At 49.4% G+C, this 25,837-nt stretch overlaps 1 protein-coding gene and 1 long non-coding RNA gene across 3 annotated transcripts in view; one reads left to right on the forward strand and one right to left on the reverse strand.

Moving 5' to 3' along the window:
* The window catches only part of LOC146859194 (uncharacterized), a 196,906-nt gene extending 192,648 nt beyond the window's left edge, over window positions 1-4,258 (reverse strand). The window contains exons 1-2 of the long non-coding RNA XR_014980071.1: window positions 3,939-4,258; window positions 3,555-3,851 (exon numbers count right to left, since the gene is read on the reverse strand). This is a non-coding gene — a long non-coding RNA (uncharacterized LOC146859194). The remainder of the gene's footprint in view (window positions 1-3,554; window positions 3,852-3,938) is intronic.
* The window catches only part of LRRC75A (leucine rich repeat containing 75A), a 1,049,113-nt gene that overhangs the window by 667,570 nt on the left and 355,706 nt on the right, over window positions 1-25,837 (forward strand). The gene's annotated exons all lie outside the window — the stretch shown is intronic.

Raw genomic sequence — 25,837 nt, forward strand, 5'->3', positions numbered from 1 at the left:
ATCTGGATCTGAAGGTGGGGTGTTGGATTTAGGGGTCTTTCGACACCTGCTGTGCTGCAGGCTTTAAACAGCAATGCAGGGTGGACAGAATACCCGACTGAAGACCAAGCTGCTTCTGTGCCATGGGCAGATAAAAAGAATTTAAATATTTGCCTGAAGTGTTGTCTGGTTTATTTACACGTGGTGTGTAACTTGTCACTCGCTGTGCGACACTAGAGATATATATGCCAGGACATCAAGGCAGGCTCTGGTGATGCTCATGCCACTACAACTCTAAATGCCTCATGTGCACCCAGCAAAACCCCTTCTACATTAGTAGGGTCCAGTAAAGATCTGCGTTCTCTACTAAACTTTTGTCTTGTATTGTCAGTGGCTCTTATTGCACAGCTTCGCTCCAGCAGTTCTACAGCCTAACCGCAGTTCCTTGCTATTTTTGGTGTTAATTCTTAGTGGAGCCATGTGACCTGCTTTCTAGAGGTCCATAGCTGTCGTTTTAATTATAGTCAGCTGCAGCAGGCGTTTGCAGCAGTTTTAGATTTTCTAAGAGTTTTTCGTTGCTCAAATGGGTCTAATTTCTGAGAATGTATGTTTCCTCATCTTCATTGCTTGTTTTTTGCTCGCAAGAAAGTGTCAAATGTCACGCATAACCACACTGAAATTATGAACATGTCACACATAGCAATCTGAAACCTTGGCAGCTATGGATGGCACGTGTCATGGAGTCATTTGCTGACTGCTTAACTTGGTTAGTCCCCCCACTTCTTTTTATAGGACTTGTGCCCACTGCCCTGCACACACCAAAGATCCTTTCTTCCCCTCGTGACAACTGTTTAGCTCTTACCTTCCTCAGGCTCCAGTACTCCAGTACTGTTATACCAGTACTGTTATTCCAGTACTGTTATACCAGTACTCCAGTACTGTTATTTTTATTCTGAGATGCAGGTGGAAAGCGCCGGGACACTCTTTTCGAGTAGCCGTGCGCTATAAAAGAACGCTGTAACATAACATAACATACTCCACAGTGTTGGCAGGGTCTCTACTGTAGGGGTTGGTTCTGCTGCAGTCTGCAGCAAATCGCCCAGCACTGCGACGGCCACTGCCCCAGACTCGACTCATAACTGCCAAGATTTCAGATTACTATGTGTGACATTTTCATAATTTTAGTGTACTTATGAGTGACATTTCAATGACTATGAGTGACACTTTCTCCCGAGCAAAATCAAGCAATGAAGACGAGGGAAACATATAAATATAACAAATTACTCCCATTTGAGCAGAGAGAAACTGTAACAGCTGCAAGCACCAGAAAGGAAGGGAACTACCCTAGTTCCCATGTAACATGATTGGACAGTGGCCTCAGACACTCGCCTCAGACACTCTGCATCCTGTCAGGCTCAGGGGAGTGAGGGTGAGGCCCACATAAGTTACAGCTTGCCAGGGCGGTGTTGTGTGTAAAATGGTACGTCCCGTTATGAGAAAATCCAAACATGGCAGACGCTGACACACCAAAAGAGGAGGGGTTAATGTTTGACATAGGCAACAAAAGGGGTGTGCGGTTTCGTTTTTTTTTTATTAATCCACCATACGTTTTGGCAGGAGGAGCACTTCTTTATCAGTTTCCCAGCTGACGACAGATGTCCCATTAATGTTAAACACAAAAGCCTGGAACAACTATCAAAGTCAGAAAGAGTAATGGTAATAATGTGGAAAGTGTCTAGACTAACGGCCATTCGGAAAATTACATTCCCCATTTCTAACGTTGAAGAGAAGTCATGAGCACAAAGAAAGCTATATATAAATGTACTGTGGCACATAAACAGGTAAGCGCTTTCAGCCAAACAGAGAGAGAATAAAAGAGCTGCACTGGAGAGACAGTGAGTTCAGGTACCTAATATCTGTGGACTGATGTTGGGCTGCATCAGTTATAACGTGCACCGTTTTAAATCTCTTTCTGAGCATGTATTTGACAAGAATAACTTTCTGAATTATGTTGTTCAACGACAATAATATATGTTGCGATTTTCAGTGCTACAGGACGGTAAATGCAAAAGCAGAAGAGCTAATAAAACATAATACAGTGCTTTAAATTAATTTAGGAATCAGTCACTGTATGGGACATCTATTAAGGAAAAACACAAACCTTTCCCTCCCAAAGCTCGAGGATAGCACCTCTCAGTATGTAAGTCACAGTATCAATTTATGAAAAAAGTGTCTTACCATCATGAAGTGTACACGTCAAGTGCCTGCTGATGAGAACCTAAACACCTTCCATAGCTGCCAAGGTTTCAGATTGCTTATGTGTGACATTTTCATAATTTCAGTGTAAATATGAGTGGCATTTCAATGACTATGAGTGACACTTCGGTACGAGCAAAATAAAGCAATGAAGGCGACTGAAGCATATAAATATAGGAAATTGCACCCATTTGAGCAACAAGAAACTCTAAGAAGATCTGAAAACTGCTGCAAATGACCTGTGGCTTTGCTGTTACTCAATATTTGTGACTGCTGTAATTTCTATTTTTATGCTCTTTATCAATGCCCAACGCCATTGTGTGGTATCATTTATATGCCTTATATCTTTATTTGTAAAGCACTCTAACATCTTTCAGCCCCTCTCTCACAAATTTTTCATTTGTTTTCTAGTGCTGCTCATACCAATGAAGGGTGCCAGAGCACTTTACATCAGACAAACATTATACCAACACAATGACTCCTTCGGGGATATTCCAGGCTAGCAACATGTTTGTAGCACATTTCCCCTGACAACATCTGAAGTGGTTTCATAGGTAGTTATGAAGCTGAAGTGATTTGCAGTGTTCACAAGCCTTTTGCCAGGTGTACTACAAGAAATAGAGCACACATTTGAAAATAGCAACTGGGGGCCCAAGCCAGTTGGATATTTGAAACTGAAAATATCCCGCAATGTCACCTTAATACCAATACAGGCAGGCACGCACAGGCTTTAACCCACCGAGATATCTCACCCATACTATTTTTTTTGTCTAAATCTAGATGCGTATATGGCGTGTGGGTTAAGGCTGATTGAAGAGATTTGTGTGTTGTGTCGTCATGGTTACACGCTTGTAATGTACAAAGGTAAATTCAAATGAGATCATCAGTATCCTAATGAGCATTATTAAATTTCAAAAAGCCTTTCTATTTTGGCCACATGATATTGGAAATTTTGAGCGTGACAAAGACAAAAGGGTGCCAGATATCATTGTCCACTGAAGTGCAGGTACTCTCACTGATAGAAAGCTCCGAGGGCAATCGGTACCTGCTCATTTAAAGCACTGCTTGTGCAGGTACCCTGACTTTCCCCTTACTGTGGGTGTCACCCTCGCTGACTGCCTTCCCAGTCCACTAGTCCAGATTTTTTTTACACCACTCTTAACAGTACATGTTCTGCCTTCCAACCCAAGCTGCACCCCTCCACACTCCATGCCTAACATGAGAAAGAGTTCAAACATGTGCCACCTAACAATGATCTCGCTGCCTGACCGCGTGCTGCCATTTATTGTGTAAATCACCCAGAGGCTGGTGGCACTTACTTGGGCAGTGGTCCAGAGTCTGGAGGAGTGTGGCGATGGCGCTCCAAGAATTGCTTGACACACCGTCTCTCAAGGCAGTGGCTGCAGGCTCAATTAGGCCGCTACTGCGCGCTGTGGCAATTCGGGTTCGCCTGCCGCCTCATTATAACATTTACCCTCCAGGCTGCAAAGGTGCAGGCTCAGCCGGCTGGCTGTGCCTGGGAACCCCAAGCAGACTATCTCAGTGAGGGAAAACCCATGCTTCCAACGCCTGCTTTCCGCCCATTGTGCCATGCCTGAATGGCTGATCACCCACACCTGGCAAAATAAAGAAATGCAGAGTTGCAAACACCTTTTTTGAAAACACAAAACACTATTGGAAAACAATTACCAAGCATAACTTACAAACAGTATGCTCTGAAACCACACTGCAAACACATCTACAGCCGTCCTGGTGCTCAAGTGTGCACTCTAGAATTGGCGCAAAAGGAATGCCGAATGGGCGTGGAAAATATAAATACCTTGCCCCCCGCCCACTCAGTGCGCCGGAAGTAACGCGAGCAACGCCGGACCTCAGTGACCACCGGAGGACTGACAACTGGACCAAGGTGGCCACCCTCCAGAGGGGCCCCCTGCGTGTGCCACGGGCAGCCTCATTAACTATAAGCACATAGAACAGTCCTGAGATTGCCCGTGTACAGCCACTTGAGTGACATCACCAGCTCAGTTCCTTTGGGCGCTCAAATCGCAATGCATTGTGGGTAGGAACCGCCCTTTTGGGAACCGGCTTTAGTAACCCGACCATGAGAGCAATTCACGCTGCGCCACTTCCTAAATAACAAATTCAAATGAGAAATATATTGCACTAACAGAGCTCCCGGGTACAGTCTTTCCGGCACATCCTACAAACCCTCCAAGAGGAAGGGGAAATCCCTTGACAGTAATTACAAGCAGTGGTTCTGGAGGCGTGTAATGAAAACCATCTTCATCTGGTTGCCAGGGACATTACAGTAACTTGAAAAATAACCTGTTCGTAGGTTTGTAATCAGACGTCCGTCACTGCGCGGCGTGTCAGGCGGAGCTGACACTAATAGATAATACGGGGTGATGGAACACAGCCGCGTTTGGGAGTAAAACCGCGCTCACTGCCGAATGGGTTCATTTTTCTTAATCACGGCGTCAGGAGCCATCGTCTCGCCTTATCCTCTGTCATAAAATATTACCCGTTGTGTTTTAGATTGCATTAGAAAGAAATAATTCTGTTGGGGGGAAATCGATGCAACATATAACCTGGAAGAAAATATTAGATTATCCTGTCAAGAAGACAATGGTAAGTGGAAATGAAAAGTAACTAGCGCAAAAGATTTGTGTTCGTCAATAAATTCCCGCGCACTCAGTCTCCTTTTTGCTTGCACCGGCACAGGCCTGTCTCCCCCACTTCCCAAAGAAACACTACTATGGGAGGGGGGTTACGGCCTCGGAGCAGGCCCAGGGCTTTGCATCTGGGCAGCTGCCCCATGGCTCACCACAAACTGGCACTGTGTTATTTATTTTATCTAGAGGTGGGCGAGCCAGCAGATTAACACGGAGAGCCGAGCCAAGGGTCTGTCTCAGTTGTTAGCGCCTAGGCACGAGCCGAGCCATGGAAATATTGCTCAATGCTAGGTAAACCATACAACAAACATCACGTAAAATGTGATGAAGCCTCTTAATGTTCAAAAAGTGTATTTCTTTTACACGTGGAAGCTTTGACAGTCGTATGTCTTATTATAGCGCCGCACTGAGAAATGATAGCGTTTCTTAGCTTGAACTTTGATGCAAGACTGTTGTGGGGTAAACCCTGTACCTGGCCAAGAATATGGCATCCACATATTTGAGTGCTTTCAAAATCGAGGATAAAGAAAAGAGTTTTGGTGCACTAAAATATTTGCCTCAAGTCACTCAATTTAAGCGGGGGAAGCCATCATTTATACCGGTTTTCTGGTTTTAGTTTGTACAAATCAGCCAGGAAACAGGCATTTATTTGTCCTTCCTTATGTTAAGGGTTTCTTTTTACTTGTGTGCGTTTCTTTGCAGTTTTCATACAGAGCAAACTCGATGGGACGGTATTAAAATGCTTTACATGATCACCAGTTGCATTATACAACGTCACATTCATTGTCTATAGGCATGGGGAGCTTAAATGATTCGCCCAGAATCTTATGATGTTGAGCCGATGCAGAGCCTCGAACTTGGTTCCCCACTTTCAAAATGGGCAGCTCTATCCGTAAAAACACATCCTGGGTAAAGGGAGAGTGGCCGGCAGAAGCTACCTGAAATCTTGGCTCGTTATGCGCTCGAGGTTCCAACAGGACCTCGAGCTGAGCCAGAGCCAGGCTTCAGGCTCGAGCTTTCAGTGACTCGCCCGCCTCTAATTTTATTTAAACACTAATATAACACAACCCAGGTCAACAGATATAAGGTTTCTTTACATCAAAACTAGAATGAGCACCAAGTGTTTTAAAGTGCCGGAGCATTACAAAATATATATAAAGTGCTACGTTGTGCAAACACATGTACCTCTGGAATCCAAACACAGCCATACAAACAATATTTAGTTGTGTCTGCAATATCTTATTGCAGTCTAAATTTATTATGAAAACGTGGAGCTATTAGCTGAATATTTAGTTACATTTCTCAAATGGACAAACATAAATCCTGGGTTTCTGGTCAAGTAAATGTAGCCCGGGATGTCTGGAGACGGGTGATACCAAAGATGGAACTCACTTCCCCCATTGCTCCGTGCCACCTCCTCTACCCGGATCTTCAAAGCTGAACACAAAACTCTTCTCTACCAAAGACACTTTCAGAACTAATACTTTCATACTCCGGCCCCTCTTGGAAGTTCGCTCTTCATTGTAAATTTGTATTTTTTCCTGTGCATCCCTCACCCCTGCGTGCTGTGTTGGATTTTGTGTTTGTGCACCCTTTATTCTCAGGCCCCTCTTGGAAGTTTGCTCTTCGTTGTAAATTTTTATTTTTTCCTGTACATTCCTCACCCCTGTGTGCTGCTGTGTTGGATTTTGTGTTTGTGTACCCTTCATGTTTAGTCTCTGTAATGTTATATTCTGTACCACTTTTCTCTTGTAACGTAACTAGCTCTATTGTACAGCGCTCTGACACCTTTGGGTAATGTCCGCGCTTTATTTATTTTATTTATTTGCAGGTTTTTATAGCGCTAGAATCGACTCCGACTGGAGTATCTCTGCGCTTCTGGCGGGTTAGTCCTTTATCAAGAGTGGAACAAGCGGAAGTCACTAGATCGCATTTATGAACAACAAGGTTTTAAGTTGTTTCCTAAACATCAAGTGTTCGGAACAGGAACGAATAGCTACAGGGAGACAATTCCACAATTTAGGTCCCAACACTGATAGTGCCTTACTTCCGTGCCTGGCCTTCTTGGCACGCGGTACTACCAGTAAATGCCCATTGCTGGATCTGAGCATTCTGGATGGAATGTATGGAATAAATTTCTTTTCCAGATATAGTGGAACTTGTCTATTTAGGCTCTTATGTATTAAGCAGCAAGTTTTAAATTTTATCCTTTGGCGGATTGAGAGCCAGTGGAGTTCTTCTAAAAGTGGCTTTGATGCTGTTCTTAGAGGGGCATTAAGAACAAGGCGAGCCGCAGTATTTTGTATTACCTGAAGTCTATTCAATACTCCCTCATTTGCAGAGAGCAACAGACCGTTGCAGTAGTCGATCCGACTCATAAGGGCCTGCACCAGCGTCTTCCTGAAGTGGTCCGGCAGTAATGGAAAGACTTTACGTAGCAGGCTAATAGTATGGAAACATACGCCTGCGACATAGTTCGTATGTTGTTTTAGTGACAGATCCTGGTCAAGGCGAATCCCCAAGTTTTTAACGATCTGTTTGGGCTCAGGTGCTACGCCTAGACCAGGTGGCCACCAGTCTGGAGTCCAGAGTATTTTGGCTTCACCGAACAACATGACCTCCGTTTTACTAACGTTACACTGTAAGTAATTAGTGGACATCCAACATGCTACAGCTTCCATGCCTGCAGAGAAAGAGCTCCTCAATTCCGAGGTAAGAGTCTTAAAAGGGAAGAGGAGCTGCGTGTCATCAGCATATGATACGGGGATGAAGCCAAATTTACGCATCACTCTTGCCAGGGGAGCCACATAGATGTTGAAAAGCGTTGGGCTTAGACAAGAGCCCTGTGGTACCCCTTTCAAGACTTTTACCTCTGCTGAGCGATACGAACCCATGGTGACAGTCTGGGTGCGATCAGAAAGGAAGCTTCTCAGCCATGCCAGGGCTTTGTTCTTAACCCCCACGTTCGACAACCGGTCAATAAGAATGTTATGAGACACGGTGTCGAACGCTGCTGATAGATCTAATAAGACTAGGATCACAGAATAGCCTTTATCTTGGAGCATGTGCAGGTCGTCCATAACAGACACTAGTGTAGACTCTGTGCTGTGTTTTGGCCTGAAACCAGATTGAGAATGGTCAAGGCCGCCCACAGTTTCAATAAAGCTGGAAAGGAGTCTATTAACATACTTTTCTGTAAGTTTTCCCAGAAAAGGTAACAGTGAAATTGGTCTTATAAAAATGCACTAAATAAATAAATAAATAAATGTAGATTTTCTCTGAGAGATGTAGTCTGAACAAGCAATCATGAAATGTTAGTGCAGATACATTGTGGCAGAGTCACTGTTTATGGCCCAATAATTTGATGGCCGATATTAAATTAAGGACTTTCTGGAACCTATAAAATCTCTATATATTCCAATTCTGTACAAACTCATAAATGCTGTGGTACAAGCCAGGCTTTACATGCCCTGAATGGCTGCGTTGTAGAATGCGCTGCCCATGCTCTAGATATAAACATATTATTGGGCATGAAGAAGGAGTACCGGTGTAAGGGGCATCTAAGAGAATCTTCTCAATGGAGGGAGCTGATCCCAGAGCCGCCTCCTGCCCCTTCTAATTTGCCCCTAACTCATCAGCTGCAGCTGTGATGCACCCCTCAGACTGAGGCAGAAGATGTCACATTAATGATGGTTTCAGACATTCATCAGAGGGGTTTGGTGTGCCTGGCCAATGCTGGTGTCCTTTGATCCTCAAATCTCTTCTTCACAAGCACATTTCATAAGTTTCAATGCCACTGCTACACAAACTCAGTGAAACAGAACGAAAGTGAACTAGAAAAATGCGCTGCCATCGTTCTTTGTAGGGCACTAATGTGCCACCAACTCTGAAGTTATTGGAATTTTTGAGCTCGTTCTAAGCTTCTGTCCATTCATTGGTGCTGGAGATGGCTTATCCTGCTTCTGAGACCCTTCTGAATAGAGTCATCCTATCAGCTGCAGTGGGTAACGCAGCAAGGATGTTTGACACTCTAGGCAAAATATAATTTTGCTGCTGGAGCGATCCTTGAACACTTGCAAAATGGCTGCTTGTAATTCAGCACCGCTAGTGGTGCCACCACAGGGTCTCTGCTTTAGATCTCCTAATGGAAATATTGGTTGACCACCGTATCGTTGATGCTAGATTGATGTAATCGCTTTTATTTTGCACTGACAAAGTTTTGTGTTGTCCTCCTCTAGGCCTGCTGTATGAGGAACGTTTTTGCATAGATTCCAAAGCGACCCATCCAAAGGGAAAACTAAAGAGACAAGTCTAAAGAAGTGTCAAGCTGCTAGTCTTAGAATGGGTTTTCTCCAAGGGGGCAGGATAGTTTTCTGTAGGCAGCACGCGCCCAAGCTCACCCCTGCCAGTCAGGAGCACTGGCATTCCAATGTAGTCTATACATTCAACAGATGAATATAGCACAGCTCTCAAGTTTTGAAAATTCTTAGGTGTGAGACCTAATTAGCATATCTGATGACATCATAAGAAGCGATGCCCCACAAACTTTGACATCAGTGACTGCATAGGAATTGAGATTGATTCAATGATAAAACAATTAAAATGAATGTAAAATGAATAGAATACCCCGCTAAGGTATACAAATGAGTGATGAAAGTGGTGGAGCGGCGCTCCTGTGGGCCAAAGAGGCTCCTTACATCAAGTGGAGGCAGGGGCATAACAAACACCCCTGCAGCCCCCGCGGTGCGGGGGCTGCCCAGTCTTCAGGAGGAGTCTGTGGAATGACTTCCCCAGAGGTGCTCTTACTTTCTGGAGCTTCTGCAGCTCTCAGGGGCCACTGTTCACAAAGGAGAGTTCTCAAGTTTAGAGTCTAACCCTTCCCAGCAGATGGGACATTTTGCCTGCTGTGAGCGAGAGCTGAACCCAACCTCCACAGTTGTGAGTCTGAGTGAGAACTGAGGCCTCTGATACGGCAGGCACATAGCAAGTGGCCCACGGGCCCCCGCACTGCTCTTTGGATAGTATAATACCATAATAATCAGGGTTCATAGGCAGCCATCATGCGTCTTGGCCCCGGTGTCACTGCACCACCTGCACCATTGATAGCTGCGCCCATGGCCACTTGGAAGACAATTGAAAAGAAATGTATCACGCAAGGTGTCTGGGTTTACTAAAATGACACTTCTTGCCCCGTATGCACAATAAAAACTTGTTTTTTTATGTAGCACCTTGTTTCACAGTTCTACAATTTCTAAGTGATGGAACTAACAGGTGTTACTATTACCCAAACTTATGGTATTCAGTTTACCAACATAGGAAGGATGGAGAGTGAACCTGGCCATCCTGGACCAAAAATCATCATGACTCTAAGATCACCTCATAGTGACCACACCGTCATCCGCTCCACTCAACACGCATGCACAGACGTCACCCAAGGATTACACTGACACTTTCATTGTGGGTGAAGAACTGCTGCAGGTTTATTTCATACAACATAAGTATGATGATAAGTGGGTTATCTTACGGGCGATCCAGGGCAAGCAGCCCCTCGCTGCTCCGCCCGCCTGGCGAGCCAGCACGCACGGTGGGTCGATGCCCGGCAGTGCGGCACATATTTTCAGATCATCCACTGGATCACGTGATCTGTTTACTACTCCCGCCCCTTTTGACAGGGGCGGAGCGTGTTGTGGCACACCCCCGGTTGGTCAGGCCCCCCAACCGCCCGAAGGACTAACGGGGCGCCGTTGCGGTCTTCCCAGACCTCCTTCGGCTCCTGGACCTTGGCTCGGGCACCCTTACTGTGCCTGACAGGGGTACCCTTACTGTACCGCCTGTCGCAGAGGTACCCTTACTGTACCCTTCTGCCTCCAGATCGCCCTGTAACTCCGCCACAGCTCTGGGGAGGCTTCCGTCGCTGCCAGAGCCCCCCCTTTCTCCCTTCGCTGTTATAGGTGCCCTGCCCCTGCGAGCCAGCTTTTAGTGGGCTAAATTATGGGTCCTGTTCTGTAACCCGTAAATGACGGCATTAATTTGCAACATTACTCAGAAGCCCAGGGCAGACTAACAAAGGATGTCTTTTGGCCCCACTGCCGATCAGCTTAGACGTGAATGGTGTTCCTAACTTTCTTAGCGATGCCACTGCAGATCTTCCTAACGTAATTATGGGAAGATCTGGCACCTACATATGGAGCCAGAATTGAACCATAGCTGAAATGCTTCATTCCATCGCTTCCCTTCATATCGTAGCACGAAGAAAGTTTAAATTCCACTGTGTCTACAAAGGTGATGTATTGATAACTCCCGATAAAGCCAATATGACTGACTGAGCTGCCGAAGAATACATCTCTCAGCTCGAGGACCCAAATTTGTGAACGTTTCCCAACTCCCTGGCTCCAGGAAAGGCTGAGCGAGAAGAGCAACACTGTGGTATAAGCTTTATTCGATATAAAAAATATCATAAAAGCAATACATTTCCAAGTATACACATTATTTACATAAATAAAATAGGTTAAAAAGTCATTAAATCATCCTCTGGAAAGCTTATATAATACAAATTCCACAATTAGTTAAAAATTCATGGTTCGATTGTTAAAAGAAAAAAGACTGAATCTAAAGTATGTAGACTAAAATCCAATATATGAGAGGGACAGGTGTTCGCCATCAGCGTCTACAGGCTTCCTGGCTAATAACTTGCTTCTAATTAGCCAGGCGGATCCCAAGAATTTAGCTACCCCACATATCAGAGTGAGGGAGGAGGTATCAGTGCAGAGGATGCGAAGAGCGTTACGATGGCACATTGGGCCCAATAGTTTGCAGACCGGTTTTAGCCACCTCATCCTGGGGAGCCTATACGCCGGACAGGCAAACAAGAGGTGAGCCGGCGTCTCGTTATGGTAGGCACAACCCGGACAGGGTAAAGATGGCATAGTTGGCCCTTTCCAACGCGAAACAAAGCTGTTGGTCGGCAAGGTCCCGAACCTTAGCTTCATATATAGTACCCTGTGGCTGGGGGTCTGAATAAAATCCAGATAAGTTTCTAGTGAGCGAGTGTGTTTGTGTTGGAAGAATCCCTCCGTCAGTTTCCCCAATCTGGGATTTTGAATAACCAGCTTCTGGACCCATTCCCAGTACAATTTTTTGATAACCTGTTTTGTGGGTGGTGATTGGGTGCGCCAGGCCTCCTTTAGACCAATAGAAATTAGAAGTTTTCGAAGGTCAGTTAGCCATATTATCTTGCTCCCAGAGTCCGCTGCAACTAGTTCGTCAAAAGCTGCAGCGTAATGGGAGAGTTCTGGAGTCCTTTTTATGCGGGCCCAGAACAAAAGGGGGCGCAAGCGTACTATATCCTGGAGTGAGTGTCTCCCTAGATCAAAAAATAGGGGCTTCAAGGGCGTCGAGGAAGGTAGGGAAAGCATGTCTCTCATAAACTTATTTTCCGTCAAGACAAGATCACTCACATTCTGAAAGCCCCAGAGCTCGGAGCCATACAAGGCTGAGGACAATGCTTTGCCGGCGTAGACCACAAGGACAGGGGCCACAGGCCTACACCCAGTAAGACGCTGCTCTCTCAAAATAGCACCAGACGTCCTCTTGTGATTTAAGAGCATCTTAGCAAGGTGTGGGCCCCATTTCATGTCTTTTGCAAGAGAGATTCCCAAGTATTCGAAACCCTCCACGTTGTCCAACGGTACCCCATCTAGGGTGAAGTGGTTTTTAAAACGATTGGACGGGTTGATGCACATGGTCTTAGTTTTGGTGGTATTAACTATCAGACCATGTGAATCACAAAAAGAGGCAAAGTTGTTCAAAAGTTTCTGGAGCCCCCCCGGGGATTTTGAAATCAAGAGAGTATCGTCTGCGAACAGGAGAGTCGGGATCTTCTCCCCGGCCAGTGATGGAGCATCGGCCGGGTCCTGGCTTAAAAAGTCAACCACCCCGTTGATGTAGAGAGAAAACAGGGTGGGTGCCAGCACACATCCCTGTCGAACTCCCCTGTTCACGGCGATTCTCTCAGTCAATTGCCCCTGGGACCCCCATCTAACCTTGGCGTAATTGCCTTGGTGTAGACGCTGGATCATGTCTAGGACCAAAGGGGGAGCACCAAGTTGTTGTAGGGTAAGCCAAAGTTTCCCCCGGGGAACTAAATCGAAAGCGGTCTTCAGATCTATGAAGGCAAGGTACAAGCTGCCCCTGCCCAGAAGTACTATCTTCCAATAAATCATGAAAAGTCTGAAGACTTGGTCGATTGTTCCCATCTTGGTCCTAAAACCTGCTTGAAAGTGGGAAAGAATGTTGTTGTCTTCCATCCAATTGCCTAACCTAGCTAGTAAGACCCTGCCAACAACTTTCTGAATAACGTCAATTAGACTGATTGGCCGGTAGTTGGCAGGGTCTTCCCTATTCCCCTTTTTAAAAATGGGGACCACCTCGGCGCCCTTCCAAGAATCCGGTACTGGTGCACCTCTGGCTATCAAATTCAGAATCAGAAGGATAAGGGCTGCCCAAGGCTCAGCGAAGTGTAAAAGCAAGTCTCCAGGGAGGCCATCAGGACCTGCCGCCTTGCCAGGGGCTATGCTTTTGATTGCTGTCGTTACCTCGCTTAAGGCAAAGAGATCCCGGTGGTGACTGGGGGCTCTGGTAGGGGATGAATGAGCCATACCAAGGGAAGAGGGAGCATTAACGTCCTCTGTGTATAGTTTAGAAAAATGGAGCAGCCATTGGTTGGCGGTGATATGATTGGCCAGTGGGGGATTAATGGTGCTAGCCCTCTTGTTGATTAAATCCCAGAAGCCTTTCGAGTCTTTCTCAGATGAAGCATGTTTTAGTTTAGCCCAGTGATCCTCCTCCCAGCTTTTCTTTGCCTCCCTCTGTGCCTTGGCATACTCCTTCCTAGCTCTAATGACTGCGGCGGAGTCTTTTTTCTTAACTTCCAGAATGAGTGCCGCCCTTTTTTCCTTACAAGTAACAGAATACCAGGGGTTCGAAGCCTTGGCCTGTAGGCCTCCAGTGATGACCTTGCCTCTAGTTGTAAAGAAGGCGCTCAGATTCAAAATAAAATCTTGATAGATTTTATGGAAATTAGATAGGGACAAAGCGGAATTGGCATAAGATGTAAAATTGCTAATCTCTACTTCTAGATTGCCCTTTATGCTTGCCAATTTGTGTTCCTTAATCACAACTTTCTGCCATTTGAGGCGTCTACAACAATTACTAGGGACCACTTCTCTAGTAGACAGGAACGCTCGGCTAGTTGCGTCGGCACCAGGTACTTGCCAGACATTATTTAATTTTAAGCATAAGGGGTTGTGATCACTATCTGTGGAGGGTTTAACTTCCATGTCTAGCAGATCACACCATAGCCTGACATCTAAGAGAATATAATCTATCCTAGATGGAGAACAAATCCTATTAAAGGTGAATGCCCCATGGAGGTCTGAAATGGATCTTCCATTTACGGCTCTAAGGTTGAACTCTTGGACGAGGGCGTTTAATTGGATAACCCTCTGGGACCACTTTCTGATCGGAGGGAGATTGAGGGTCGGGATACTCCATTTAGCATCTAGTTCAGCGGTACCCAAAAAATCCTCCGCACCAAGCGGTTCGAAAGTGCAATTTAAATCACCCCCTATAAGAATGTACGAAGACGGGGAGATGCCGGAAAGAATGCTTTCCAGCGTTGATATAGTAGCGGATCCCAGGGTGCCCTTGGTTCCCCTAGCATAGATGTTAAAAAGATCCAATGAGGGTTTATTGTGTGCTCCACCTACTGTTAAGTGCAAGATGTCATGAGAGATGCAATTGTGAGAGGAAATTGACCAATTCAGTGAAGCACTAACCCATATATGCAGGCCTCCAGAGGGACGTCCCTTTCTTGATCTGACTGCCGGGCAGAAATAGGTGGTATAACCTGACTTGTGTAGGGGTTTCAAGCTCCAAGTTTCCTGGAATAAGCAAATTTCGTATTTTTCAACCTGGGCATTCCATTCGGGGATGGCTAGTTTCTTTTCCAGGCCCGCTATATTCCAAGACATAATGTGGAGTGTGGAAGTATTTGGAGCATGGGGTGTCGAATTAGAAAGAGTGTCCACAGTCTCGAATTCGTCTTGGGGAATGAGGATATTTGAGATTCTAGGACCGGGGCTGGGTAATGTTGGCAGTCAGTCCACCTTGTTCAAGCCAGATTCCCCCCCTATTTCCCCCGATGGCATGTGGGGTATAACTCCTATTGGGGGCCATAATGGTGATCGTCTAATTTGAATGGATGAAAAATCGGGAGAAGAAGAGCGAAATTCAAGAGCCACTAAATTCTCCGCCAGATTTTCGTCCACAAGTTCCATCTCTAAGCAGTCAAACGGGGAATTATGGGTCGATAGCCTTTTTACCCTGATTATATCCTCCCTAATGATAGATCTGCAGCCCCGGACCTGGCGCAACCAGTGTATAGCCTTATTACAAAGTGATACACTCCCTTCCAGACCCCGATTGGGGGGAAGTTTGGGAACTTTGACCAAGAAAACTGACTTCTTATGATTTAGGCCCAAATGATATGCGCCAGGTGCCTTATGAGTAGATACCGGGGCGTCCTGCTTAGCGGCGGGGTGGGTTTCAAAGTCCCTGGGAGTGCCCCCTCTACAGGTTCCAATAGGACGAGTGGAACTAATTACACTAGCTTTCTTCGCATAGCTAGACGTAGAGATAGAGCTGGATGGCAAGGGGGAAGACGTGCTTGGAGGGTGGGGCAAAACACCAGGTCGTCTAGGCGGGACCAATTGGGAAGAAACGATCTGCAAGCTAGCAGTGTGTGCAACTACAGGGGAAATAGTTGGGGAGGGTTGGGCGATATCAAGAGGCAGGGAAAGATTTAGCTTTACATTGAGAGCCTCAATGATCTTGCTGAGAGTGGTCACTGTACCCTGGAGTGAGTCAACTTTCTCCATAAGGCTCTCAAGAAGTTCTTTGCAACTACATGGGGGCGACAGAAGAGCCTTTTGCTCGGTGTGACCACATCTACTGGGAAGGAGGCAAGCTACAGTCTCAGCTATATCTAATGCAGGTTCTAGCACTGAGAAGCGGTTGGAGCAGGGGATAGATTGAAAGGAATCATCTAAAGCTTTCTTGGATTCGTGATCACCTTTAACTGGAGACTTAGGGTGGGAGACCGAGGTATCCAAAACTAAGGTAAGTCTAGTGTCCTCCATTAGTGAGCTGTGGGGAATTGGATTCAGGTGTGAAGCAGTTGTGTTAGGATTTTTTTTCGTTTTTAAGAACATAGAAGGTATACCCTTTTGGGGAGTTTTATCCAACCTCTCCACATTATCCCCAACAGGCCCAGTAGAGTTCCCACTCAGAATGTCCTCACAATCCAAAACTATGTTCTCGATTCTGGCCATAACACAGTTACTAGCAGCATGCTTTAAAACCTTAGATTTTTTCCCCTTCTTGCTTCCTGTAGGGCCCCCGCTCTCCATTGCCTTTCTCTTGCCCATTTCCCAGCAACTGCAGGAATCGCTGTGTTTTCTCTAGACACTGCAACAGTGATACAGCACTGTGACCAATCGGCTATAGCAACAGCGGAATGTGTATTAAAGCAATAAAACAGTTACATAACCAAACCCTCAAAATAATCCAGTCTCAGGAGTTGGCTGATGCGCAAGACACAGTACCTTGTGGCTCGTGGCCTCTGAAGTTAGAGGGGATGCCCTGTCCTGTCTCTTCCTGGCTCCGACGGGCAAGGACGGGCCCGCCCTTGGCCCGGGCTTCGCCCGGGCGCAGCCCGCGCGCGTCCCGCGCTGCGGGAGGCGTCCCGGCCAGATGAGGCCCACCAGCTATGTCACGTGATGCGTGACGGCGACGGATGCAGTAAGGCTGCTGGGGAGTGTAGTAGGAGCCTCACACTGCCGTTCCCCTCACGGCGCCTCTGTGCAGAGTCCCAGGCAGGCAGGGCGACCAGGGCGCGTTCAGCGCGACAGCCGCTTCCCTCACGGCGGATGCGAATCTCGGAAGATGTGTCCCGCGCTGCGGGAGGCGTCCCGGCCAGATGAGGCCCACCAGCTATGTCACGTGATGCGTGACGGCGACGGATGCAGTAAGGCTGCTGGGGAGTGTAGTAGGAGCCTCACACTGCCGTTCCCCTCACGGCGCCTCTGTGCAGAGTCCCAGGCAGGCAGGGCGACCAGGGCGCGTTCAGCGCGACAGCCGCTTCCCTCACGGCGGATGCGAATCTCGGAAGATGTGTCCCGCGCTGCGGGAGGCGTCCCGGCCAGATGAGGCCCACCAGCTATGTCACGTGATGCGTGACGGCGACGGATGCAGTAAGGCTGCTGGGGAGTGTAGTAGGAGCCTCACACTGCCGTTCCCCTCACGGCGCCTCTGTGCAGAGTCCCAGGCAGGCAGGGCGACCAGGGCGCGTTCAGCGCGACAGCCGCTTCCCTCACGGCGGATGCGAATCTCGGAAGATGTGTCCCGCGCTGCGGGAGGCGTCCCGGCCAGATGAGGCCCACCAGCTATGTCACGTGATGCGTGACGGCGACGGATGCAGTAAGGCTGCTGGGGAGTGTAGTAGGAGCCTCACACTGCCGTTCCCCTCACGGCGCCTCTGTGCAGAGTCCCAGGCAGGCAGGGCGACCAGGGCGCGTTCAGCGCGACAGCCGCTTCCCTCACGGCGGATGCGAATCTCGGAAGATGTGTCCCGCGCTGCGGGAGGCGTCCCGGCCAGATGAGGCCCACCAGCTATGTCACGTGATGCGTGACGGCGACGGATGCAGTAAGGCTGCTGGGGAGTGTAGTAGGAGCCTCACACTGCCGTTCCCCTCACGGCGCCTCTGTGCAGAGTCCCAGGCAGGCAGGGCGACCAGGGCGCGTTCAGCGCGACAGCCGCTTCCCTCACGGCGGATGCGAATCTCGGAAGAAGAGCAACACCTAAATCTGTTTCTCAGGCTGGAAAATATGGCATTGGTGAACTAGGCGCTTATGGACCTGCAATCCTGTTAAGAATTTACAATTGGCCAAATATGGGGCCTTCCTGGCTTAGAATTGTGTTCCCAACAGCTATAGCACAATAAGCAGGGTGAAGGTATCGTGTGAGTCCACCGCTTTCCCTACGTATATAAACACAAGCTGACATCACGGGTATCTAATGAGGGGAAGGGCCCTTAAAGCTGTGAGCATCAGCAAGTATGGGGGCAACAGCCTCTGTCTATGTGCTCTCACCCAGCACACGGGAAACATATGCTCACTGTCCCTGGCTACTTCATGTCACTGTCTCTGAATGGTTACTGCTACAAACCTTAGCTGGTGACAGCATTGTTGGCAAGTGATTCGCTGAGACGATCCCACCTTCCTACAGCATGCCAGTCCAAATAAATGAACAATCGATAAAACTGCTAACTCTGCCATGCTTACCTTTTTGGCCATTGACTCCCTACTGTCAAATGTCAGTGGAAGGCAGCACATCTCTGGTCATGCTCATTTCAGAAGGTGTTAAGCCCTTCCCATTACTAGAAAGTTTAAGTGCAAAATTCAAGAGGTATGGTCGCTCTCTGCTCTCTCAATTACTACCATGTAGATGAGGGCCTGCCATTCTGGGGTATCAGGTTGAAGTATGCACAGGTAATTGACACTCATTCTGGGGTGTCTGGTTGAAGTATGCACAGGTAATTGACACTCTCCCACGTGCAGTGCTGTGAAACGTTTGAATTAGTTCATAAAATTCAGCCAGCCCCCCCCCTAGGTGGAGGCTTGCACTCCCAAACTTCTGCTAGTGTAAAACCCGGTCACACCTCCAGTGCAGTAGAATTTAGTAATTCACGACACTGACAACCCCAGGGGCCTGATACTGGGCTGTGTATATGCGGCCCAATATCACCATGAACAATTAGCTTGGAGTGGATGGGTGTTAACCTAGACTGGCTGAAGGCAGAACCTTTGACAATCACTCCTGACAAGATGTGCCAACGCAGGTAGAATAAAGAGTTATCGAGCCCGCCTTACTTCCTTTCCCAGTTCGACACAGGTCGAAGAAGATGCCCCTTCCAGAAAGGTTATGGCCTTATCCCTGAAGCCTATCCATACAGCATTCTACCGGAAATCTACAGTATTGCTTTGTAAAGTTTTTTCTGGTTCCACAGTTAATTATGTTCGATATGCTCTCCCTCAGTTTGAACAAAAATCTTAGCTAATCGTACGCCTGCCTAATTCCCAGGGCTGGCTGGCTAATGCTTTACGCCTGGAATTGCCCTACCAAATGTGGCCTTGCACTGGAACTTAACTCGGTTGTCTCAACTTTCCTTTTAGATCTAGAAACGCCCCCCGTGCTCCTGCGCTTACTAAATGGACCCGCTCCTTAGTTTCCAGCACACAATGCACTTAAATGTCATCTGGCCCTGGTGCCTATCAAACAACAGTGACAGCCTCCGTCACCTTCCTACAATATATAAACAAACATCACAAGGTCGCAGAAGCGGCAAGCCAGGCTAAGTCTCGGTAAACCATGTCACTCTGTGCTTTCCCTGGCCTCCCTGTGGAACAAGGTAACATATCTATATATATATACCCTCCCTCATCCTGTTGCACCCCTTGGGACACATAACTTCGTCCCTTCGTACCTACAGGCATGGAACTACTGCCAAAGAGATTCCCCCCTAGTACCTGATAACCCTAATAAATGCTGGATTTTGGGACAAAGATACCATGGAATAAATGCAAAGGGGGCTCTCCGGTGCATGTGAACCCATGTCATTGCGATTAGTAACTGTTGCTCTGTTTGAGCTAGAACATGCGACTTTACTCATTTAATCAATTAATCAGCAAAGCATGCTGGAGATGAAGGAATATGTGGCCGGCCCAAGGATATACAAAATGAGCCACGGCATTGCATGGTTCCAGAGACATGGCTGAGTGGAGCGGCCTCACGACTTTTGTGACCGTGCAGCGCAGGTACGACTGGCCCTCAAAATTTATTTTAACTGACAACACAAAGATGAAGCCCTACATGTGTACCTACAGAAAAGCTGCTGTATTGCCAGCGACGCAGGCGTCTGCATAAGACACTGCATAAGGGCATAAGCAATGTGGGTTTTTATTCCTATTAAATGCGTGCCTATGCACGATGCTGCCGGGTGCACCACAATGCCAGCTTGCCTGTATCACAACAAAACTTTCCCCAACTTGGACATACCAACATCCGCTTCTAGTGTCCTGCCATGTCATCTATTCCGAAGCTGGCCCATCTGCGCCCCCTCCCCCGCCCGCGGCCATCTGAGCCACCGGGGCCCCGTCGCCCTGGTACTGCCCAGGGACAGGGCCGGGGTGGGTGCAGCAAGACTAACCGTTGAAGTAAGATGACGGCGGGGCCGGGATCGCCACCACGAGGCGAGGACGACCGATGCTGCTGGAGACGACGACCGATCAAATGGTGAGGTGGGCCCAGCGTATGTAGCTGAAGGCCGCTACGTCAAACTTACCGACCCCAGACAGACCGAGGACCAAACAGATATGGATGCGCGAGTGCATCGCTCCGATTATATATATATATTTCCTCTTGGAGGGTGGGCCAGCTAAAGTAAGTTGCCCCCGCATCGCCGCCTCCCCGGTGATGCCACAGGGATTCGACCCAGGTCCCCCGGGTCCAAACCGTAATGCGCGCTAACCCCTTCTGATCCTGGAAGCCCCCGCATGCACCTTGCCTATTCATGTAGCGAAAATCAACCCGAAGGTATTGGAGCAAAATCTTGTAAACAATGCAGGCACTGGTATCATGGATCTGCCTATATAGGCAGTCAGCAATTACGTGTTGCATAATTATATAGCGCAAGCTCGACCCGAAGGTATTGGAGCGCTTTACATGAGTGCCATATCTACATTACACATTCAAGCACGGGGGGCTTAAAAGATTCGTACCAATTATCCATTGAGGTGCGGTGTTTAATAATGCCCATAATCGCATAATGCGGACGCGACCTCAAGGGGCGGGACCTGACTTCCCTAAACCCGCGTCCAGCTCGCAGCCGTCGGACTACCCCACCTCAGCGGGTCACAACCCCAAACGCACGCAGCCCACTGCATGCCCCCCCCTGCCCACAGCGGCGACGCTTGGGCAGGGGAAGGTTTAGACCTTGCTCGCGAAACCCCCCGAACCCTATTTCGATGCGGCCGCCAACCTCTATCTCGCTGCGGCCGATGCATGGTCAGGAGGTGGTCTAGAAGGCATTGAAGCGCTTTAACTCTTCCAGTGTTTACATGACACATTCAGGCATTCGGTGGCAGCGCATCCATTGCAGGTCGCCGCCCGCATTCTCGCCCATTGGCGGCAGCGCAGTCGGCGGGCCTCATCCCCGAAGGCCCACCTGGACCCAACGGAGGGATTAAAGTGTTTCCGACCCGTCACGAACCGGGGACCTTTCACGTGATAGGCGAACGTGATCACTACTACGCACCAGATTAACCATTGAGGTGCGGGGGGGTTTAGTAATGGCCGTAATCGCGTAATGGGATCAATGCATGCACATGTATCATGTATCTGCGTTATAGGCAGCCAGCAGTTACGGCTTGCATATTTATATAGCGCGAAATCGACCCGAAGGTATTGGAGCGCTTTACGTGAGCACCGTATTTAAATCACCCCTCCCGGCACGGGAGCTTAGTACAATATCTCATGTTCGAATGTCCCCGATCTAGAGCACCATATTTGCATTACGCGCTCGACCGAAGGTGGTGCTGCGCTTCACATGAGTGCCGTATTTACCCTTCCAAATCTAGGCACTGGGCGCTTCGCTCCCAAGTACTATCTTGCGTGAGCGAGTGTCAGGAGCAACCTGTTGCATATTTATGCAGCGCGCAATCGTCCCGAAGGTATTTGAGCGCTTTACCCGAGTGCCCTAATTACATTACACAACCAGGCACTAGGCGCGTAATTCAAACCAAATGATATGCCTTTGATCACCGGGCCACTCAGGTGCTCGAATGTCATAATCACCGTCTAAATTTACACATCGGGGCCGTGAATAGTTTATACTCGCGTAAATGCTTGTTTCTTGTTGGGCACAGGGAGATTAAGTGAATTGCCCAGAATCACGGGATGTTTTGCCGACGCCGAGGCTTGAACCTGGTTTCCTATTTCCAATGTCGGCAGTTCTGGCCGTTACGCCACAACCTCTTTTTCTCTCGCCGATATTGGTGAAAAGACACAGTTTTAGAGTTCAGGGTTTAGACTCTAGAGGATCTACAAAGCAGTGTTCATTATGGTCCATTCTTTGCTTGACCTCTCAGATAGCAATGAGTTCAGAAAAGTTATTTACCAGCTGTTGGGCTCGTATTTACATTAAGTGGTTAATAGTTGCATTGCTTACTATAAGGAGATCCGTTTTAATCACATCCCCCCACGAGGCACTGCCCGGGGGCCCAGGACGTGAGCAGCAGCAGCTAGGTTCGACACTCCACAGTGCTTTCCTGCACACTGGTTACACCCCAGCAGGGTGCAGGCAGACTCGATCCCTAACGGAGATACATGGGATGCAGGACGGGAGGGCCGGGCGTCCCAAGTTGTAAGTCCGGATGCCCCGCTCCGATCCTCAATTGTATGGGAAAGGGGGAGCCGCCCAGTATGCTTGCATAGGGAGGGATCTGGCCAAACGGGCCAAGGAGATTGTCCCACCTTGCCCCCAACTCACGATAGCAATGAGTTCAGAAAAGTTATTTACCAGCTGTTGGGCTCGTATTTACATTATGTGGTTGATAGTTGCATTGCTTACTATAAGGAGACCCGTTTTAATCACATCCTCATCACGGAGATTACGTGATTTAAAGTGTATGCCCATTTCTTTTAATGGACCCCATTCTCTGACATTCGCGCTACATTCCCCGCGTCATCACCCGGACCCCACTCGAGGCACGGGGGGATGGGGGGGGGGTTAAATGATTTGCCCAGGATCACAGGAAGTAGTAGCGCGGGCACAACCGGAAGGTATTGGAGCGCTGGAGGCACCATGTTTACAACCACAAATCGCGTGTGAGGACCTGAGCCTGGGTCCTCGCATATGAATTCCTTTGCATGCCTAATGCGTCTTCTGTCGGGAACTCGACCCGAAGGTATTGGAGCGCGCCGCACCGTGATTACCAACATATGCAGGCGCGGGGTGATTTGCCCCGAAACACATAATGCGGACGTGGTTACAAGATTCACTCAATTACTAACCCGATTCCGATTGAGGACCTGAAACTCGGTCCTTGCATCTGTTTCCCTCTCCATATCTATAACCTTCCTCTAGCGGGAGCTCGACCCGAAGGAATTGGAGCGCGCAGCCCGTAATTACAAACATATGGAGGCACGGGGAGATTAAGCGATACGCCCCGAAACCCTTAATGAGGACGCGGCCCCGGGACTATCAAAACACTGACCACATTGCGATTGAGGCCCTGCGCCTCGGACTTTGCATCATATTTGCATATTATGCCTCTAAGCATTATCTAGAGGGAAATCAACCCGAAGGAATTGAAGCACACGGCACCGTATTTACACGCATATTGAGGCAGGTGAATTAAGTGGTTTCAACCGAATAACAGAAGAGGACGCGACCTCGCGGCTCGCCCCCTGATTCGTGCACCGGAGGAGGCAGCGCCGCCGACGGACCACAAACAGCTGCTCTGTTGCCGCAACACCCACCTGTGGGCGGGGCCGCGCACGCGAGGGCGATTCAGGACTAATCCCCCAATGCAACGAGTGGGGGTGTTGACTTCCAGTGCTGCGCGCGCTCGATCGTTGCGGTGCAGGACTGATCCCCCCCATACACCGAGCCGTTACACCTCGGGACGGGGGGGGGGGTTGGTTTCCACTGCTGCGCGCGCTCGCTCATTATGGGAGCGCGATACGCTGCATGCCCCAAGATCCCTGAACCAGTACGGGTGCTCCACGCCCGGTTTCCCTCGCTACCCGTAATGAACGCAATCAGAAGCACGCGCCAGGGTCCCAGGCGCCCAAAGGCAGTCGGGCCGTAGGAACCCTCCGACGACAGAGGGTGCCGGGACCGCATATTAATGGCAGCCGCCCTCGCGAAACTGCTCCATGCGAGGCCCGCACCCCCAACCTCGGCACAGCTCCGTGTGACTAGTCAGCGCGATATTCCGCCCACGCCCGCCTTCCCAGCCCCCCATGCCCCTATCTTGCATCCCCTCCGCCCGTGGCCATCCTCGCCACAGGGCCCCGTCAACCTGGCACTGCCCAGGGACAGGGCCGGGGCGGAGTGGGTGCTGCAAGACTCACCACAATCAGGCGCGTGGAGGCGACGACGATCACAGAGCCGTGGGGGCCGGAGACACACGAGGACGGCGCAGGACGACGGAGCGATGCACGAGGTGAGGTAAAAGGCGAGGATTCGCGTGGCCAGGAGGAGCGGCGCAGGAAGCAGAGGCAGAACTGAGGGGGTGAGGCGCCTAAAAGGGGGGGTCTAGCCTCGCCCACCCTATTGGCACGCCTCCCTAAGGCAAACCCATTGGGGGCCTCCCCTCCCCGAGGCGCGGCCTCGCTACGAGGCGAAGCAAGCGGGGGGGGGAGGCTCCGACGGGCGGCCACTAGAAGGCTGCCCTGCTGATGTCCCTCTGCGTGGGACGCGGGCAGCGGCAGAACTCAGGGAGTGACGGATTGACGGTGAGGATCGAAAAAAACTGTAAGTGCGGGCTGAGTTGGGGCTGGAAACTGGGAGCCGAAGCTGCAGCACGATCCAGTCCAGGTTTCCCAGCGCAAGGGAGCAGTAGCAGTGGCGGCGGCGGCAGCAAGATGCGAGTAGCAGCAGCAGCAGAAGGAGGGGGTACCGCATTGCACCGTATCACCCCGAGTGAGCTGCGAGCAGGAGTTGGTACCAGAGAGGCGGGTGGGGCCGCAGAGCAGCTGGGCAGTAGCTGAGGAGCTGCGGAGTTTACGTTGGGGTTGCCCGGCCCTCGTCGCGGCCCCACATCTCCCGCAGCCCTAGCGGTTCTCCTTAGGGCCCCTACAGCGGTCAGCAGACAACCAGTGGCCGTGACCGAGGTAGCAACGAGGTATAGGCAATGCCCCCTGGCGTTCCCGTTCTCCTCTCCCCCAGCATGCCCAGGCTGCCTTAACCCGTTGCTTTTCCTGCAATTTTTACAGACAGTGGCCAGAACCAATCCCTGGCCTTGTTGCTGCGGCTGCTGCAGTACAGACCCGGTCCACTTGGACGCCGGTGCAGCCTGGCGTGGCCCGCGGCCCCCTGTCATCAGACTTTCAGCGGCAATCTCGGCAGGAGCCGCCCTGGTGGGGGAGCTGCAGTGGCAACCGCGGCCAAGAGTGGAGGCCGCCGGATCCATCATCCGCTGTTCTTGTCACTGTGGCAAAGAGGTGCAGCACTTCGTTGGTGACTTGCAGAGAGGTACGCTCAAGGTAAACGAGTGCTGTACGTCATGGGAAGCAGGGCCGACTGCAAGAATTGCTCTGAATGATCGTGCACTCCTAGGGCCTCAAGCCCCCCTTCAGGTAAATCCCTCAGCTAGTGATAATTGACCTTGGTCCACCCGGGGAGAAGTTGCGTGTCTCCGTTCACCCCCGGGTAGGTTAATATTTTGGGTGTGCCGCAGGGGGCCAGTGGTTGCAGGAAAATCGAGGGACAAGGCATGGACCTCAGTGCTAGAAGCCGAGTGAACAGTTGGCATCCAAGTCCTAGGGCGGTGGTGTGGCTAGCGGTGATGTGGCTCACGTGGGTGGTAGTCAGGCGAAGACAACAGCCCAAAGATCATTCGGCCACCCCGCTAGGACCCAGGGCATAGACACCTGCCTTGCTCAAACTCCAAACCCCAAGGAGAAAGTTTAAGTCTACCGTGGCACAATATAGTCACTGACAACCGGGCACCCCTATTGAAGGATGACAAAACAAAAAGAAAAAGCCTCTCAGCGCCAAGAAAATGCCATTGTAAAGTCAATCCTC

Source organism: Triturus cristatus, chromosome 3_2 (assembly GCF_964204655.1).
Source record: "Triturus cristatus chromosome 3_2, aTriCri1.1, whole genome shotgun sequence".
In the NCBI taxonomy this organism is placed as follows: Eukaryota; Metazoa; Chordata; class Amphibia; order Caudata; family Salamandridae; genus Triturus; species Triturus cristatus.